General features: G+C 39.2%; 1 protein-coding gene across 8 annotated transcripts in view; it reads left to right on the top strand.

The window, feature by feature from the left end:
- The window catches only part of Dnm1l (dynamin 1 like), a 69,511-nt gene that overhangs the window by 485 nt on the left and 52,466 nt on the right, over nt 1–16,560 (top strand). The window lies entirely within an intron of this gene.

The raw sequence follows: 16,560 nt of genomic DNA, 5'->3' as shown, positions 1-16,560 counted from the left end.
GCTCCCTCCCAGGCTCGCCTCGGGGCTGCGGGCGCGCGGGATCCGCCCCGATGTGTTCCTGGTCTGTGACTCCTCCGACCCTTCGGAGGTAGTGCTGCGGAATCAGCAACGAAGAAAATTCACTTTAAAACCCCCACTCCTATCTGGAGATCTCTGGGTGTTAGGAAGCAATAGATGTCAGGTCTTCGGCTTAGGCGGTGGTTTTTATTTTCCACAGCTTTGCGATTGCGACCTAAACAGTGCATCAGGTTCTCTGGCCTGTTCATTTTGGGTCTCTTAGAAATCATCATCTTTTCTGTGCACACGTGTTGAGCACGTATTTCTAGAGTGACACAGTGTGAGTTTCATTTCCTTGGCCTGCTACTTTTTTTTGACTGAAGAGGAATCACAACTTTTAGAGTTCAGGGAAAAAGCATTTTAGAGATAACTTACTATTTAGGTTTTTAAGTGCATTGATTTTTTTTAGTAGTATCTTTTGAACTGACGGGTTTCCATGATGAATCGCTCCATCTTGCCACAAAATCAAGTGTATATGTTAAAATTATGAGAAGGAACTAATGTTTACAATGTTAGAAGATACCACAATACTGTAAGCCGTGGAAATTATAGACCTCCTGTATTTGTTTTGATTTTATATAGTTAAAGCAATAGAAGTTATTTTTGAAACACATTTCCCTGGTCTAATATAGGATGAATATAGAATCTGCTCAATTCTGCCTACGTATTCTAGTATTTGAACACTTGCTATTTGTAATGTTTGGAGACTCTGAATCATCACAATAAATTACGACCAGTAGTTTTACCAAGTGTATTTTGTTCTGTCTGGGTCTCATAACAAACAGGTGCTCTATAAATTTTTGAATGAATATTACTATAACTGGATAATATTTTAAAACACGAGGACTTTTAACATCAAAAGCAAAGTTTTAAAAAAGAATTATTTATCTTTGTTCAACTTCTCATTAAATTTAGTCCTTTATGGGCCAGGGATTTAGCTTAGTGGTTCTGCTGCCTGCTTCACAAGCAAAAGGTCCTGAGTTTGATCCCCAGTACCCCCCCCAAAAAAAAAATCAATCCTTTACTACTCAGGTATGGAAGAAATAAGGAATAGAAAAAGATTCTTTTTTCCATATTTTTCTCAGTGTTATTGGGAAGAAAAATATCTCCTTTACTTGATTTGAACACAGTATATCACATTGGTGGTGAACCTATGGCACATTTTCTTTTGCGGGGTAGCAGGGATTGAACTTGGGTTCTTACGTATGCAAGTGGCAGAAACACCGAGCTAAATCCCTGGCCCTGTTGTTTTTCTTTTGAGACAAAAGATGTTAATATATGGGAGTTTTTTTTTTCTAAACTAAAACCTCATTATTCAGGTTTAGTTGCAGTGTTGGCATTTTGTGATAAATAAGTGGGTTTTGCGTTGTAGTTTGGGCACTTGTCTCTCTAAAAGGTTCACCATCACTGGTACACCACTACTTTGGCATTCATGCCATTTTTACTGTTGGATGTGTAGTATAACTATAGCACATATCTCACATTCTTATTTAAAAAATTTTTAATGTTCATTTGTGCATGTTTACAGTATATAATGATTACTTTCATTGTGAGGAACTAATACATGTACATAACACATCTCAAGGATTTTTTGCTTTTTTCTGGAGATAGTATCTTACTCTGTAGTTCAGGCTGGCCTTGAACTTACTATGAATGTAGCTGTAGTTCAAGCTGGTCTTGAATTTACTAGGCATGTATCCTAGGCTGGCCTCAAATGACCTTGTGGCAACGATCCTGCCTAAGGCTCCTGAGTGCTGGGATTACAGGAGTGCACCAACCACCACATCCTGCTTTGCAGGTCCCATTTTGTTGAACTACTTAGAAAAGTGATTCTCCGACTCCAGCGTGTTTAAGTTAAGGGTCACCTTGAAAATACATTTTCTAGATCCTGTTCCTAGAGGTTTTTGGTTAAGTTTTCAGTAAGCGTGGTAACATTGGTGGGGTGTGTTTTTTTTTGTTTTTTGTTTTTGTTTTTTTTGGTACCAGGGATTGAACTCGGGTCCTTGCGCTTGCAAGGCAGGCCACTGAACCGCTGAGCTAAATCCCCAGCCCCCATTGGTGATTTTGATACACATGATTCATAGACTCTAAATTGAAAAGTGTACAAGTGTATCCTTGAATTTTATCTATTTATTTTTTGGTACCGGGGATCAAACTTGGGACCTTGCCTCTTGCGAAGCAGGTAGTGAAACCACTGAGCTACATCCCTGACCCCAAACCTTAATTTCTTAAATTGCCCAATTAATAGTTATTTTGGGACTAAGGTGTTGGAGGCATTCTGGAGAGAGAATCATGTTTACTGGTATTATTCACATTTTTTATTAGCTAGCTAAATAAATTGCTTTTTTTCTTTCTTTAGCTGAGACCATCTGTGTGGAAAGAACAGAGAATGGGGAGAGAGAATATTGATACTCTTAGACCATGGTATACTTTGTAGGTGGAGAAGGAGATAAGACTTAAACAACTTTTGTGAAAATTTAATCACTATTTAAGTTGAGAACTGGAAGGGGAAGCCCTCCAGGTGTGTAATATAAACCATCACCTAGAACATGCCCACAGTCAGGTGATATTAACCCCAGACTCTGGCTTAGTGTTGCTCATAACGTACTGTTCACCTTGCCTCTTGTTTCAGTGATATTAGCACCCCATCTTCACTAGTTCAAACTGATGTGAAAAGGAAAGAGATTTGGGTTTTGATGGCCAACTTGTAAGCCAGCTTTTAAAATCTGACATGAAGAAATTCATAAAATGTAAAATTCACTATTATAAAGTATATAATTCTGTGGTTTTTACAAGGTTGCATAATGACCACTATCTAATTTTGGAACATTTTCATTACCCCAGAAAGAGAATTAACCATTAGCAGTCGCTCCTTCATGTCACCTTTCCTAGCCTCTGGCAACCACTAATCTTTCTGTTCTAGAGTTGTCTATTGTAGACTTTTCACAGAAATGTGATCTTTTGTATCTGGCCTCTTTTGCTCAACATAGGGCTTTTTTTAGGTTCATCTGTATTGTAGTATGAATTGTATAGGTTGAGCCTCTCTAATCCAAAAATCTGAAGACCAAAATGCTCCAGCCAGTGTCCAAAACTTTTTCAGGGATATAATGCCACAGGTGGAAAATGCCGTACACTTCATCACAGGTTGTAGTTAAAATGCAGGGGCACTAAAAATATTGTACAAAATAACCTTCAGGCTGTCTATATAGTAATGTATATAAAACATCAAGGAATGTGGTATTTAAATTTGGATCACATCTCTCATTAATTATACACAAGCATTCCAAAATATGAAAAAAATTTCTATAACTGAGATACTTCATACCCAAACATTTGAGATAAAAGCTATGCAACCTGTGTTCCATTCCTTTTCATGGCCAAATAATGTTCCATTCTGGATTTACCAGTTTATCTATGCATTGGTTGTCTCCTTTTTTTTTTTTTTGACACAGTTTTGCTGTGTAGCTCAGGCTGTCCTTGAACTTGCAGGATCCTCTTGCCTCAGTCTCCCAAATGCTGGGATTATAGGCATATGCTGTAATGCCCAGCTCTACTTTTAAGCTATTATGAATAATGTCTCTGTGAACATTTGTTTACAAGCTTTTATGTGAATATATGTTTTCAATGCTCTTGAAGTTGAACTGCTGGGTCATATAGCAACTTTTTATGTTTAGGTCTTTGAAGAACTCCTTAACTTTTCCACAGCAGCTGTCCCTTTTACATGCCCTCCAGCAGTGTATGAAGGTTTGGTTTATGCACGTCCTATCAACATTTGTTACTGTCTTTACATTTAAATGCTAAATCATTCTGGAATCATTTCTTTGGAAAACAGAGCACCTTTAAACCCCTGTCCTTGTTCCTTCTAGGACTAACATTTTTTCTCTCTTTTTCTTGTCAAATCATTTTATGGGGGTGACCAACCTCAGCCCCCCCCTCAGGGCCACACAGATCACAGATTACTCATCAAGCTCCTGAGGTGGCGGCTGTAGTGGCAATACCCCACTCCTAAGTCTTTGTTTTTGTTTGATGCCTTTTCCTTTTCCTTTCCTTTCCTTTTTTTCTTTTCTTTTTTTGGCCATGAGTACCATCTACATTTTAGTTCCTCCTGAAATCTTGGCCTCTTCTGATACTGTATACATTTATCATGTGCCTGTAAGAGATATTGGCCTCATTAAGGTTAGTAATTTGGTGCCACATGCTGATTACAATTTTCATTCTTTCTTTTTTTTTTTGGTACGGGGGATTGAACTCCGGTCCTTGCGCTTGCAAGGCAGGCCACTGAACCGCTGAGCTAAATCCCCGGCCCAATTTTCATTCTTTCTAATGAATTGTTTTCTTTTGCAGATTCTTAAACACCGTTCCCTTTTCTTTCAGTTTCTTTTATAACCATAAGCTACTTCCTTTTTTAACTTAAAAAACTGAGATTTACATAGCATAAAACTAATCATTTTAAAGAGAATTCAGTTTCATTCAGTACATTTTTAAGGTGAAACTAACCACTCTCTAGATCCAGAATATTTTCATTCTAGAAGAAAACTGTATTCATTAAGCAGTCACTCTCAGTTTCTCCTTCTGGCAACCACTGTCTACTTTCTGTCTCTGGATTTATTTACTTATTCTGGATATTGTATGATAATAAAATTATAACATGATGATTTATGTCTAGCTTCTTTCTTTTAGTATAACATGGTCCTTTCGTGCTGTACATGTACTAGTACTTCATTCCTTTTAATGACTGCTGAGTAATACTGCATTATATTTTTGAACCACATTTTGTTTGGTCATGGCACCCACTGATGGCCAGTTGGATTGTTTCTATCTTTTAACTACTGTGAGTAGTGTCACTGTGAACATTTGTCTTATAAGAATGAATCAGTTCTTTTGATACATACCTAGGATTAAACTGCTGGATAAATGTAATTGTCCTATGTTTAACTTTTTGAGAAACCATGAAGCTTTTCCACAGTAGATGCACCATTTTACAGTTACCATCAGCTGTATATAAGCATTCCAGCTTTTCTGTATTCTCATCCTTGTTTCCTCTGTCCGTCTGGCTATTGCCATCCTGACAGATGTGAAGTATCATCTTGGATGTGAAGTGTCATCTCGTGGTTTTGCTTTGCCTTTCCCTAGTGACTAATGATGCTAGCCATTTTCATATGCTTGTTGAGGTTGTCTTTTTATTGCTGAGTTGTAATTCTTTATAAAATCTGGAAACTAGAGCCTTAATATATGGTTTGCAGATATTTTCTTTCTTTTGGATTGTTCACTTTCTTGGTAGTATCATTTGGTGCACAAACATTTTTCATTTTGATAAAGTCCAATTTATCTACTCTTGTTGCTTATGCTTTTAGGGTCCTATTTAAGATATGGTCAAATCCAAAGTCATGAAGGTTTATTTTGTGTTTTCTATAAGGGTTGTAAAGTTTTAGCTTGTACATTTAGGTTTTTGATCCACTTCATACAATTTTTGTCTCTTATGAGGTAGGGGTGTAATTTCATCTTTTATATATTGCTCTCCAGCTGGTCCATCCATTTGTGGAAGAGACTGTTCTTTCCCCAGTAAATAGTATTGGCACTGTTGTTAGAAATCAATTGACCTTTGATGTATGGATTTATTTCTGGGCTCCCAGTTCTTTACTATGTCTGTCCTTATGAAATACCATACTGCCTGATTACCGTAGCTTTTTGTCTATTTTGACATTGGAACGAATGAGTCTCCCCACTTTGCCCTTCAGATTGTTTTGGTTATTTGGGCCCCCTTACCATTTCATTGACAATTAGCTTTTCCATTTCTCATTTTTATATTCAAGACTTGCGAATTTCAATAGGGATTGTGCTGAGTCTGCAGATTGCTTTGGGGAGTTTTTCCCATCTTTACAGTATTGAGTCTGATATAGAATTTTTGATTGGTAGTTTTTTTCTTTTAGCACTTTAAATCATCTTCTGGCTCCCATGAATTCTGGGACATTCCTCTAACATCTATTGTTGATCTTACTGAGGCTGTCCTGTTCATGATGTGTTGCTTCTCTGCTTTCTTCCTGCTTTCAAACTTTGTGTCAGTCTTTCAGTGGTTTGGCTGTAATTTATCTCCATGTGGATCTCTGTGTTTGTTCTACTTACTGTTTGTTGCATTTCTTAGATGTATAGAGTCATGTCACCTATGTTTTTTTATTTTTTATGGAAAAAGTGAGGTTTGTATTTATTGATCCTGAAGATTGAACCTAGTGCCTGTGCATGCTAAGCATGTTTTGTACCAGCGGGCTGCCTGGTCCTATAAAATGGAGATTTCTGACAATATTACTATATCTATTCAGGTTCATGACCCTATCAGATATGATATTACATCACTTCTTTTCTTCTGTGGCTGTAGTTCACAACCAACAAGAAAAGTTCTTAAGTACTTTTTTTTGGTACTGTGAATGAACTCGGGTCCTTGTTCTTATGATGCAGGAGGTGGCACCACTGAGCTAAATCCCTGCCCATCCTTAAGGATTTTTAAATTTGTGGCATATTTAAAAGTCTGGAATCTGAATAGTTGATATATTAGTATTATTATGTGTCCATTGATATTATAACTACATTCTAGCCCAGCACTGAGGAAGATTGTGAGTTTGTAATCAATTTGGGCAACATAACAAGTTTAAGACTCCCCTAAACTACAAAATGAGACTCTGAAGAACTACATATTAGCACCACAGTTTAGGAAATGGTTTAAACTTCAAATTTATATTTTATCCTTAGGTAGAGAGTTTGAGGCATAAGTCAAGAACATTTTAGTTTAACTACCTTTAATACCATATGACTAATATTTGTAATACTATGGCAGATATTTATAACAAAAAGTACTAAGGAAACCTCTTCTGTAAGTCTATAATTATTTCAAAATAAATAAAAATAAACAAGCACATCTTTATCAGTTATATTAATATTAAAATAAATAATTAAGAGGCCTGTCTTACATGTTGAAAATAAAAGTGAAAATATGAAGCTGGGCATGCTCGTATAAACCCATCATTCTGGGAGACAGGCAGGCAGATCAGAAGTTTGAGCCCCTCTTGGGGAATGCAGCGACTTAGCAAGGAACTGTCTCAAAATAAAAGTTTAAAAATGGATAAGGATGTAGCCCAGTACAAAGCCTCTGATTTCAATCCCCAGGGAGGAGGGTGATAATTAATTAAAATTAATTTTAAAAAGTGTAGCCGGGCATGGTGGCACAAGCCTGTAATCCTAGTACTCAGGAGGCTGAGGCAGGAGGATCGCTGTGAGTTTGAGACCAGCTGTGAGTTTGAGACCAGCTGTGAGTTTGAGATCACTGTGAGTTTGAGGGCTACATAGTGAGTTCCAGGTCAGTCTCAACTATATAGTGAGACCCTGTCTCAAAAAACCAAAAATAAATAAAAAGTGTAAATCATAAGCAGAATTTAAACTTGAGCAGACTAGCTTCAAAGCACAATTCTTTTTTATTATTAATTTTATTGGTACATTTTAGGTATGCAATAACAAGGCATTCATCATTGGAGTTTTTTTTTGTTTGTTTTGTTTTTTATTAGGAATCAAACTCAGGACCTTGTGCTTGTGCGGTGGGCGGTGGAACCACTGAGCTAAATCCCCAGTCCTGTATTTGGTTCTTATTTTTTCCCCATTCCCCTGCCCTCCTGTCAACCCTTCCACCCCTCCCTATCTACAAAGACTTTGTTTCCATTTTTCCTTTTCTCATATTTATTCCATTCCCTTCTTTCCTTTCCCCTACCCTTTCTACTTCCCCTTTCCCTTTGCAGCTTTTCTTACTATTTCACATTATCTATTACACATTTTGATCCTTATTTACACTTTCAGTTTCTCACACTAGAGAAACTATTCAGTATTTACATGTGTGTCTTATAACCTCTTTCTTTCTTTTTTTTTTTTTGGTTTGGTGCTGGCGATCAAACTTGAACCCTTGCGCTTGCAAGGCAAGCAGCAGAACCACTGAGCTAAATCCCAGGCCCCATATTCTAACCTATTTAATAAATGGTGATGGAAAAATTGGGTTTCACCTTACCGGGGATTAAAACTAGACCTGTATTTCTCACCATGCACCAAACTAAAATTGAAATGGATTAAAAATCTAAATATTAAAACAAACACTAAACTGGCTGGAAGAGGCAGACTCTTGAAAACACTGGTGTAGGAAAAGATTTCATGAATATAACCTCAGTTGCACATGACCTAGCACAAAGAATCAACAAGTGGGATCTCTTATTAAAAAGCTTCTGCACAGCATGAGAAACCACCAGCAGTGTGAAGAGAAAATCCACAGTGTGGAGAAAAATTTTAACAGCTAACTGTTCCTCACAGTTCTACTATCTAAAAAGAGCTTAAAAAAAAAAAATCAGACCTCCCAAATGTAAAGATCCAATCCAAAAATGGGCATCTGACAACAGACATTTCTCAGAGAAAAAAGCAGAAATAGCAAATAAACATATGAAAACATGTTCAACATCACTGGTCATCAAGAGATGCAAATGAAAATTCCACCTCACCCCAGAAAGAATGGCTGCCATCATGAAATCAACCAATATCAAATGCTGGCAGGGTTGTGGGGGAAAGGGAATCCTGTCCATATTTGGTGGGAGTGTAGACTGGTGTGACCACTGTGGAAATCAGTATAGAGATCCCTCAAAGAACTAGGATTAGAGGTCCCATTTGACCCAGCTATTTCCCTGCTGGGTATCTTCCCAAAAGAATTAAAAGAATTATACCACTGTGATATATGTACCACCATGTTCATAGAAGCACAGTTTATCATAGCTAAAACTTGGAAACAGCCCAATTGCCCATCAGCTGGAGACTGGATAAAGAAAATGTGTTGTTATTGGGTTTTTTAAAAATAAAATGGAGTATTACTCAGTCATAAAGAATGAGAAATTAGAGACATTTATACCTAAATGGATGTACATTGAGGCAGTACTCTTAAGTGAAAAAGATAATTAGCCTTTAATGCAGTCCAAATCAGAATACCAGCAGCATTCCTTACAGATCCAGAGAAAACAATCCTAAAATTTATATGGAGCCAGAAGAGATGCAGAATGACAAAAGTAATTGTGGGCAACAAGAGCAAAGCAGGAATATCACAATCCCAGATTTCAAGTTATATTACAAAGTTACAATGATAAAAACAGCATAGTACTGGCACAACACCAGAAGTGGATCAATGGAACAGAATAGAGAAAGCAAGAAGAACCCCAGGCACATTCAGCTATCTGATCTTTAACGAAGGGGCCGAAAGCATATACTGCAGGAAAGATAGCTTCTTTAATAAATGGTTAAATTGGATATTTAAATTGGGGAAATTGGATATCCATATGTAGAAGATTGAGTTTACACCCATTTATCTCATGTACTAAACTAAAATGAAAATGGATCAAAGATCTAAGTGTTAAAACAGAAACACCTAATTTGTTGAAAGATAAATAGGTAAAAATCTTAAAGAAGTAAGTGTAAGCAAGGACTTTCTGAACAGAACCCTAGTGGCACAAGAAACAGCAATAATCAACAAATGGTATCATGTCATTTTAAAAAGCTTTTGCAAAGGAAACAACAGTGAAGTGACAATCTACAGAATGGGAAAAATTTTTTTGCCTGCTACTCTCTGGACAGAGGACTAGTAGCTAGAATATATAGATAACTAAAAAAACAATCAGCCCTCCTCCTAGTAAAAGACCCAGCCAAAAAAATGGGCAACTGAAATGAATAGACCCTTCCCAGAAGTACAAATGGTGAATGAATACCTGAAAAAAATGTTCAGTATGACTGACCATTAAAATGAGAGTCTGTCATACTCCAGTCAGATAACAACAAATGCTAACAAGGCTGCTGGTGAAAAGGAAGTCTTTTAATATTGTTGGTAGGAATGTAAACTTGTACAACCACGATGAAAATTGGTACACAGGTTCCTTGAAGAACTAAGAAGAAAAATTCCATTTGACCCAGCTATTCACCTTTTCAGGTATCTTTCTGAAAGTGTTAAACACATCATATTACAGTGAAATGCATATTCAGTTTAAAAAATTTATGTGTTTATTTATGTATTGGTACTGGGGATCAAACTCTGGTCCTTGTGTTTGTGAGGCAGGCAAACACAACAGTGGAAACCACTGATCTAAACCCCCAGCCCAATATCCATTTTTATAATAGCACAATTTATAATAGGTAAATCTTGCAAATGGCTTATATGCCCATTAATAGATGAAGAGAGAAAAGGTCTTTGTATACAGTGGAGTACTACTCTGCCATAAAGATAAACTTGAGGCATTTGTAGGTAAATGGATGCACTTTGAGACAACTAAGTAAAATGTCTTAAATATCATGTGGTTTCTCTTATATGAGAAACTCTCCTAAAAATATTAACAAAGCACAAAATAAAAAACAGATAATAGGGAGTAGGGAGATCTTTGTCAAATGGGCGGGGGAACGAGATGAACAGGGGAGGGAGAAAAGGAAAGGGGATGGAGGAAAATAATGGAACTAGAGCTTTTGCAAACAGATAAAGGATCAAGAGTTGAAAGGAGCAGGGAGGGATGGGAGGTGTAGTGGACAAAAAAAGAATTAAGCTATGTTATATACATGCACCAGCTCCTCATGATAATTGTAATCATGTATTATAATATGTACTAATAAAAAATTTAAAAAATGAATCAGCTTTGTTTAATGTGGCATTGCTAATTAGGTAGTTTCTTTAGAAATGCCTTGCCAAGGCCAGGGATGTAGCTCAGCAGCACAGTGCCTGCCTGGCAAGTGCAAGGTCCTGAGTTTCATCCCCAGTACCCACCCCCAAGAAATGGCTCACCAAATAAAAGTATTCCAGGTCCTTCTTGCCTTGAGCAACGAACTAACTGGACAAACCAAAAAACAGTGTCAGAAATTTGAAAAGTGAGAGGTAGGTGAAGGGGCGAGGAAAGAACTAGCTCTGTAGAGTGAACTTGTGCTGAACAAAGGAAAAGTGAAAAAGAGCTAAAATAAAAGCCCGCCTTGAGTCTGGGAGACACAGAGTGGTCTACTGTGAAGCTCCACAATAGCGGGCTCCCATGGAGTCTCATCTTTTGTGTCATCCCCATCTTGTGGGACCCTGTGAGAAGTCCCACTTATGGGGTCCTGAGAATTATTTGGCACTGTCCTGGGATCTTATAATTGGCAGGTCCTGCTTATTTCCCCAGCCAGTTTTGCCGGGCTCTACCTCCAATATCATTTTTCTCTGGGAGGCATAAATCCTATAAATCTCTATGGGATGCTGAAAGAGTGGTGGGCTTTGTCTTCTGTAGCTTCTTCAAACTGGTAGGGGCTGTAGAACCTACCCCCTAGGGATTATGTGTTCTCCAACTACCTTGGGGTGTTCTAGCTCACTGGCTGGGTTGAAGAATTTTTTTAAAAGCCTGTCAGAAAATAACAAGAAAAGCCAGGTGTGGTGGTGCATGCCTGTAATCCCAGCACTTGGGAGTCTGAGGCAGGAGGATCGCTGTGAGTTCGAGACCAACCTGGGCTATGCAGTGAGTTCCAGGGCAGTCTGAACTACATAGTGAGACCCTGTCTCAAAAAACAAAACAACAAGAAAAGAGTTAGTGACCTTTGAGCTGCCTGCTATTTGCTAGATGTGAGGTGCAGGTCAGATGTCCATGCTTCCTGTAGAGAAGAATGTATATTTGAGAGGTATGTCAGATAATTATCAAGAGTCTGAGAGCCATGGCTTTAGCACGATCTGTTTGCTTATTTGTAGCAGCATACTGGAGCCTTGCTTTTTGAAGAGAAATCTCATTTTCCAGAGCCTCACAGGACTAGCATTCTTTTGGGTGATTTTGTTCTTTGACAGTTCAGATGGGACCGGCTTTAATCTAGAAAGGTGAATCCAGTTATCTGTCTCAGCAGCCTTTACTACAGTGAGTGTTGTAAGGATCACTGAAAAGGGGATCTTTTCATTTTGGCTTTAACTGATCTGCTAGTGTTTCTTCTTTCGTTTCCAGAAGCACTTGGTCTCCAGGGTAGACACTAGGTGGTCCAGTTGGACTCTATTCCCATACATTTGGATAGCTTGTTGTACTTGGTCCAGATTGATGAGATATTGTGAGTCTCATGGTCTCAGTGTCTACTATCATATCAAGGGATAGAAATGCTCTTCCATATAACATCTCAAATGGGCTCAAACAGCCTCATTAACCTCATGAGTGCTATTGGTAGCAGTTGGAGCCAGGACTCAGATGTTTATTAGAAAATTTTGCCAGAGCCCACTTTAGGGTCTGGTTGGTTCTCTGTACCTTTCCAGAAGATTGAGGCTGCCAAGTGGAATGAAGGTAGTACTTTATTCCTAAAGCCTCTGCCACTTCCTGAGTTATCTGGGAAGTAAAAGAAGGTCCATTGTCACTCTAGAGAGAATGGGATAGTCCAAATCTGGGGATGATTTTTTTTTTTTTTTTTTTTTTTTGTACCGGGGGTTGAACTTGGTTCCTTGCCCTTGTAAGGCAGGCCACCGAACCGCTGAGCTAAATCCCCGGCCCCTCTGGGGATGATTTTATAAGAAGCACCTTGACTACCTTGGTGTAGCCTTTTCTAAGCCGGTAGGAAAGCCCTCACCCCAACCTGTGAAGGTGTCAATTAGGACTAACATCTGTGTAAATCATCTACATGGTGGCCTGTGGGTAAAGACTAATTGCCACACTACTCCAGGATATGTCCCTCTCCTCTATACAGGTTCTAATATAGGAGACAGCTTGGGCTTGCCTGGGTTGTTGTAGGCACAGAATAGACAAGCTTTACAGACTTGTTGGGTGGTTGTTGCTAGTCCTGTGAAAACTCAAGTGACCATTTACAATATAGTATCTCTTCCCATATCATGAAAGTATAATGAAATGTTTTTATAGCCTTCCACTGTGTCCTTTGGGGGAAGGACTAGTTTGTTTCCTAAATACCACCAGAGGCCCTTTTTAATTCCACCTTGTCCTAAGGGCCACTTATCTTTATGGTGGCGGGGTATAGACTGGTTTTAATGGTTCCTCAGGAATTGGGAATAAGGCTAGAGCCTTAAGGGGCATAGGGCTCCCCTTTTTGCCCCTCTGTCAGCCTTTTGATTTCCCAAGGAGCCTTCAGACATGTCTCTCTGGTGTCCTTTACAGTGCATAACTGTGATCTGTCTGGGAAGATGTACTGCCTCTAGATAGAATTTCTTCTGTATATTGTAGATAAGCTTCTTACCTTGCAGATTGGATGTAGCACCAGAAAGGCTTATCTGGAGTCTGTATAGCTGTTTACCTTACTGTCTTTTCCTAATATCAATGCTGAAGTAAGAGGTGCCAACTCTGCCTTTTGAGCAGAGGTATCCTGGGGAAGAGGTTTTGCTTCAGTGACCTGTTGTGAGCTGATGCTGAATAACCTGCCTTTCATTGTCCTTGGACAAGCTACTTCCATCAGTGAATTGTATCCACTCAGGGTTTTGGAGGGGCAGATCACTGATGTCCTGTCTGCTTGCATAGGTCTGGGAGCTTACTTGTTCACAAGAGTGGCTAACTTTTGGCCTTGTAGGCATCAAAGAAACAAGGTTAGATTAACAGTGCAAGTTACCTTAGGGGTGTCTGAGAGCATAGCCTGATACTTGGTAAACCGTCTTCTTGTTAACATTTGGTGGGGGGGTACTGGGGATTGAACTCAGGACCTTGTGCTTGTGAGGCAGGCAGCAGAAGCATCACTGAGCTAAATCATCAGCCTTCACTTGTTAATCTTTTGTCTCCTCGATAGGTGATGGGTAGTCAGAACTTCTAGTCTCCATCCCAAAGTTAACTTTGTAGCTTCTTCTACAGAAGTATAGCTGTAGCTGCTATTGCTGTCAGGCAGGGTGGCCATCCAGCAGCCATCTAATTTCTTTGAAAAGTATGCCACTAGTTGCAGGGTTCTTGTCCTAGTCTTTGAGTCAAGACCCCTAAATCAATTCTGCCCTTTTCTGATACATAGAGAAAGGAAAAAAAAAACTTTTTTTAAAGTCAGGAATTTCCAGTGTTGGAGCCTAAGTTTAGGGCTTTTTTTTTTAAAGGCATTTGTCAGTCACTTTTGTCCACGAAAGAGGCACAGACTTAAGGGCTTTTTACTGCATCATAAAAAGGCTTTGACATTAGTCTAAAATTCGGTAGCCATGTCCTATAAAAGCTTGCCATTGCCAGGAAGGAATGAAGGTGTTGTTTGGTAGCAGAAGGCCCAAGATTACAGATAGCCTGGATCCAGCCCCTAGACAGCTGTTGTTCCCCGGGAGTAAGAATATACCCTAGATACTGAATTTTCTGGAGGCATATCTGAGTGTTTTATTTAAAGACTTTATATCCTTTCATAGATAGAAAGTGAGTTTGTACAGCATTATAGTAGGATGCAAACTAGAATATCTATATACGGTTCCTTGTTCTAGCTGTAGGTTCCTCCAGTCTTTTTTTTAGTGTCCAAGTAAAAGGTGAGGACTGTCTCTGAACCTCTGTGGGAGAACTGCCCAAGTACAGTACTGTTTTTCTCTTCTAACAGGATTTTCCCATTCAAAGGCAGACAGACACTGAGAGTCTGAATGTAGGGAGATGGAGAAGAACACATCTATTAAATCTTAACCTGTTGGTAGCTCATGGAAGTTGGGAGAGAATTGTATGTTTATATGTCACAATAGATGGATTGGAATAACAGTCTTGCAGCGGTCTTGTAAAATCCTATATTTTCCTGAGGGCTTTATTACAGTGAGAGTGGGAGTATTGAAAAGGGACTGACAAGGATAGAAATGGCTATATTCAGATGAGAAGATGGAAGCCCTTTCACATCTCTCCTTTGATTGGATATTGTTTCAATTAGGAAATTTCTGGGGTCTTTTAGTCTTACAGATACTGGCATAGCTGAGTTTGCCTTACTAGGTATTCCCTATACCATGCAGCAGGGTTGGCTAATTTGGTCAGGGAGACCTTCTGTAGTCCCAGCAAGTAAAATACATTTTGGCCTTAGCTGGAATTTGAGAATTGCCCCTAATTTTGTTAATAAATTTCTTCCTAGAAATATATTAGGACCCTGTGGGACAATTAGAAACTTGTGGTTAAACATGACTTTCAAAGGGACTCATCAGAGGAGTAGAGAATCTCTGACTAGGGGTTCCTTCAACCCCAACTCTGAGTACAGACTTAGAGTTTTCTAGAGAAAGAAATCAAAACAGAATGAGCTGCCCCTGTGTCTATACACAGTTGAATTGGCTCACCCTTGTTGTCCAAGATTACCCATACCCAGAGTTCCTCACAGGAGCTGGTGATGTCTGTGGACAGCGGCCTATGCAGTCATCAGAGTAGAAAGTGCGAGTTTTGGCTTGCCTAGACCCTCTCTAGGAGCCGGGACAGTCAAACCTCCAAGTGCCATGAGTCAGGTGTTAGCTGTCTCACTTTTAGAACAGGGCCCAGGTGGAGGCTTGGTGCACATGCCAGTGTCTAGTTCTTTTGCACTTGAAACAGGAACCCTCTCCTCAGTTGTCCTTGGGTTTTTCCTTAGATGACCTGAGTGGGTTTAAAGCATTACCAGTTGCAACAGCTATAATCTTAGCCTTTCTTTTTTGTTTCTCTTTTGGGTCCTGGTTGTTTAACATGGGAAAAGCCGTGTACGGCAACTGGGCCAAAGGTGTCTGTGGTCCCCATCTGAAATTTTTATAGCTTACACTAGATACCTGGGGCTGACTGACAGATGAAATGCTGTCCCAGTAGTGCTTCTTCTTCCCTCGAAGTTGGATCTACATTGGCATACGTGTGGAAGGCCTCTGCTAATTGGTTACAAAACAAAGCTGGATTGTTCTCTGTGCCCTCACTCATTTTATCATAATTGACAGACTTTTTTAACGTGTCTTTTCATCCCCATGATAAAAGAAATTAGCATACTAGGGGACACTTCTAGTCCATGCTGAGCATTGTAGTCCCAGTTTGCATCTGTTGGAGAATAGCCGTTTCAGGGTGATTCTCCTTTTTAAGGCATTTTGTTCATCTGCAGAGTTTCTAACCTCTAAAGATACTCTGTTTCTCATCTGAGGTACAGAAAGTAGCCAAGATGAATTAGATGAATATGGTGATATGTCAAAAGCAATAGTCAAAGCTTGGAACCCATCTGCAAATTTACTAGGATCTTCCTATAGTTGGTCTGTATTGTTCCTTGCACTCTTGGACATCTGCAACTGAAAAGGGAACCTGTTCTGAAGTATTTTCTTCCATCCCTGAGACTTCTTTTTTGGATAGGACAAGTTGTAAATCAGAGTAGTAGGAAGCACCACTTTGGGTTTGACCTGCAGGGCTTAAAGCTGCCTGTGTGTACCCAGTGGGACTTGGGGCTGCCAAGAAAACGTTGGTTTCCTCTGGGACACTAGGCTCTAGTGGAGTCCCCTGGTTACTTGGAGGAGATGGACCTGATTTATTTGTCTGAGGATTATTAGGGGGAGGTTGAAGACCTCCTAGTGTGTTTATCCTCCCTAAATAGATCAGCAAG

The sequence above is a fragment of the Fukomys damarensis genome, unplaced genomic scaffold (assembly GCF_012274545.1).
Source record: "Fukomys damarensis isolate Sample0158 unplaced genomic scaffold, DMR_v1.0_HiC HiC_scaffold_15, whole genome shotgun sequence".
In the NCBI taxonomy this organism is placed as follows: domain Eukaryota; kingdom Metazoa; phylum Chordata; class Mammalia; order Rodentia; family Bathyergidae; genus Fukomys; species Fukomys damarensis.
Note: the sequence above shows the minus strand (reverse complement) of the source record. Positions and strands in the feature narration are given on the sequence as shown.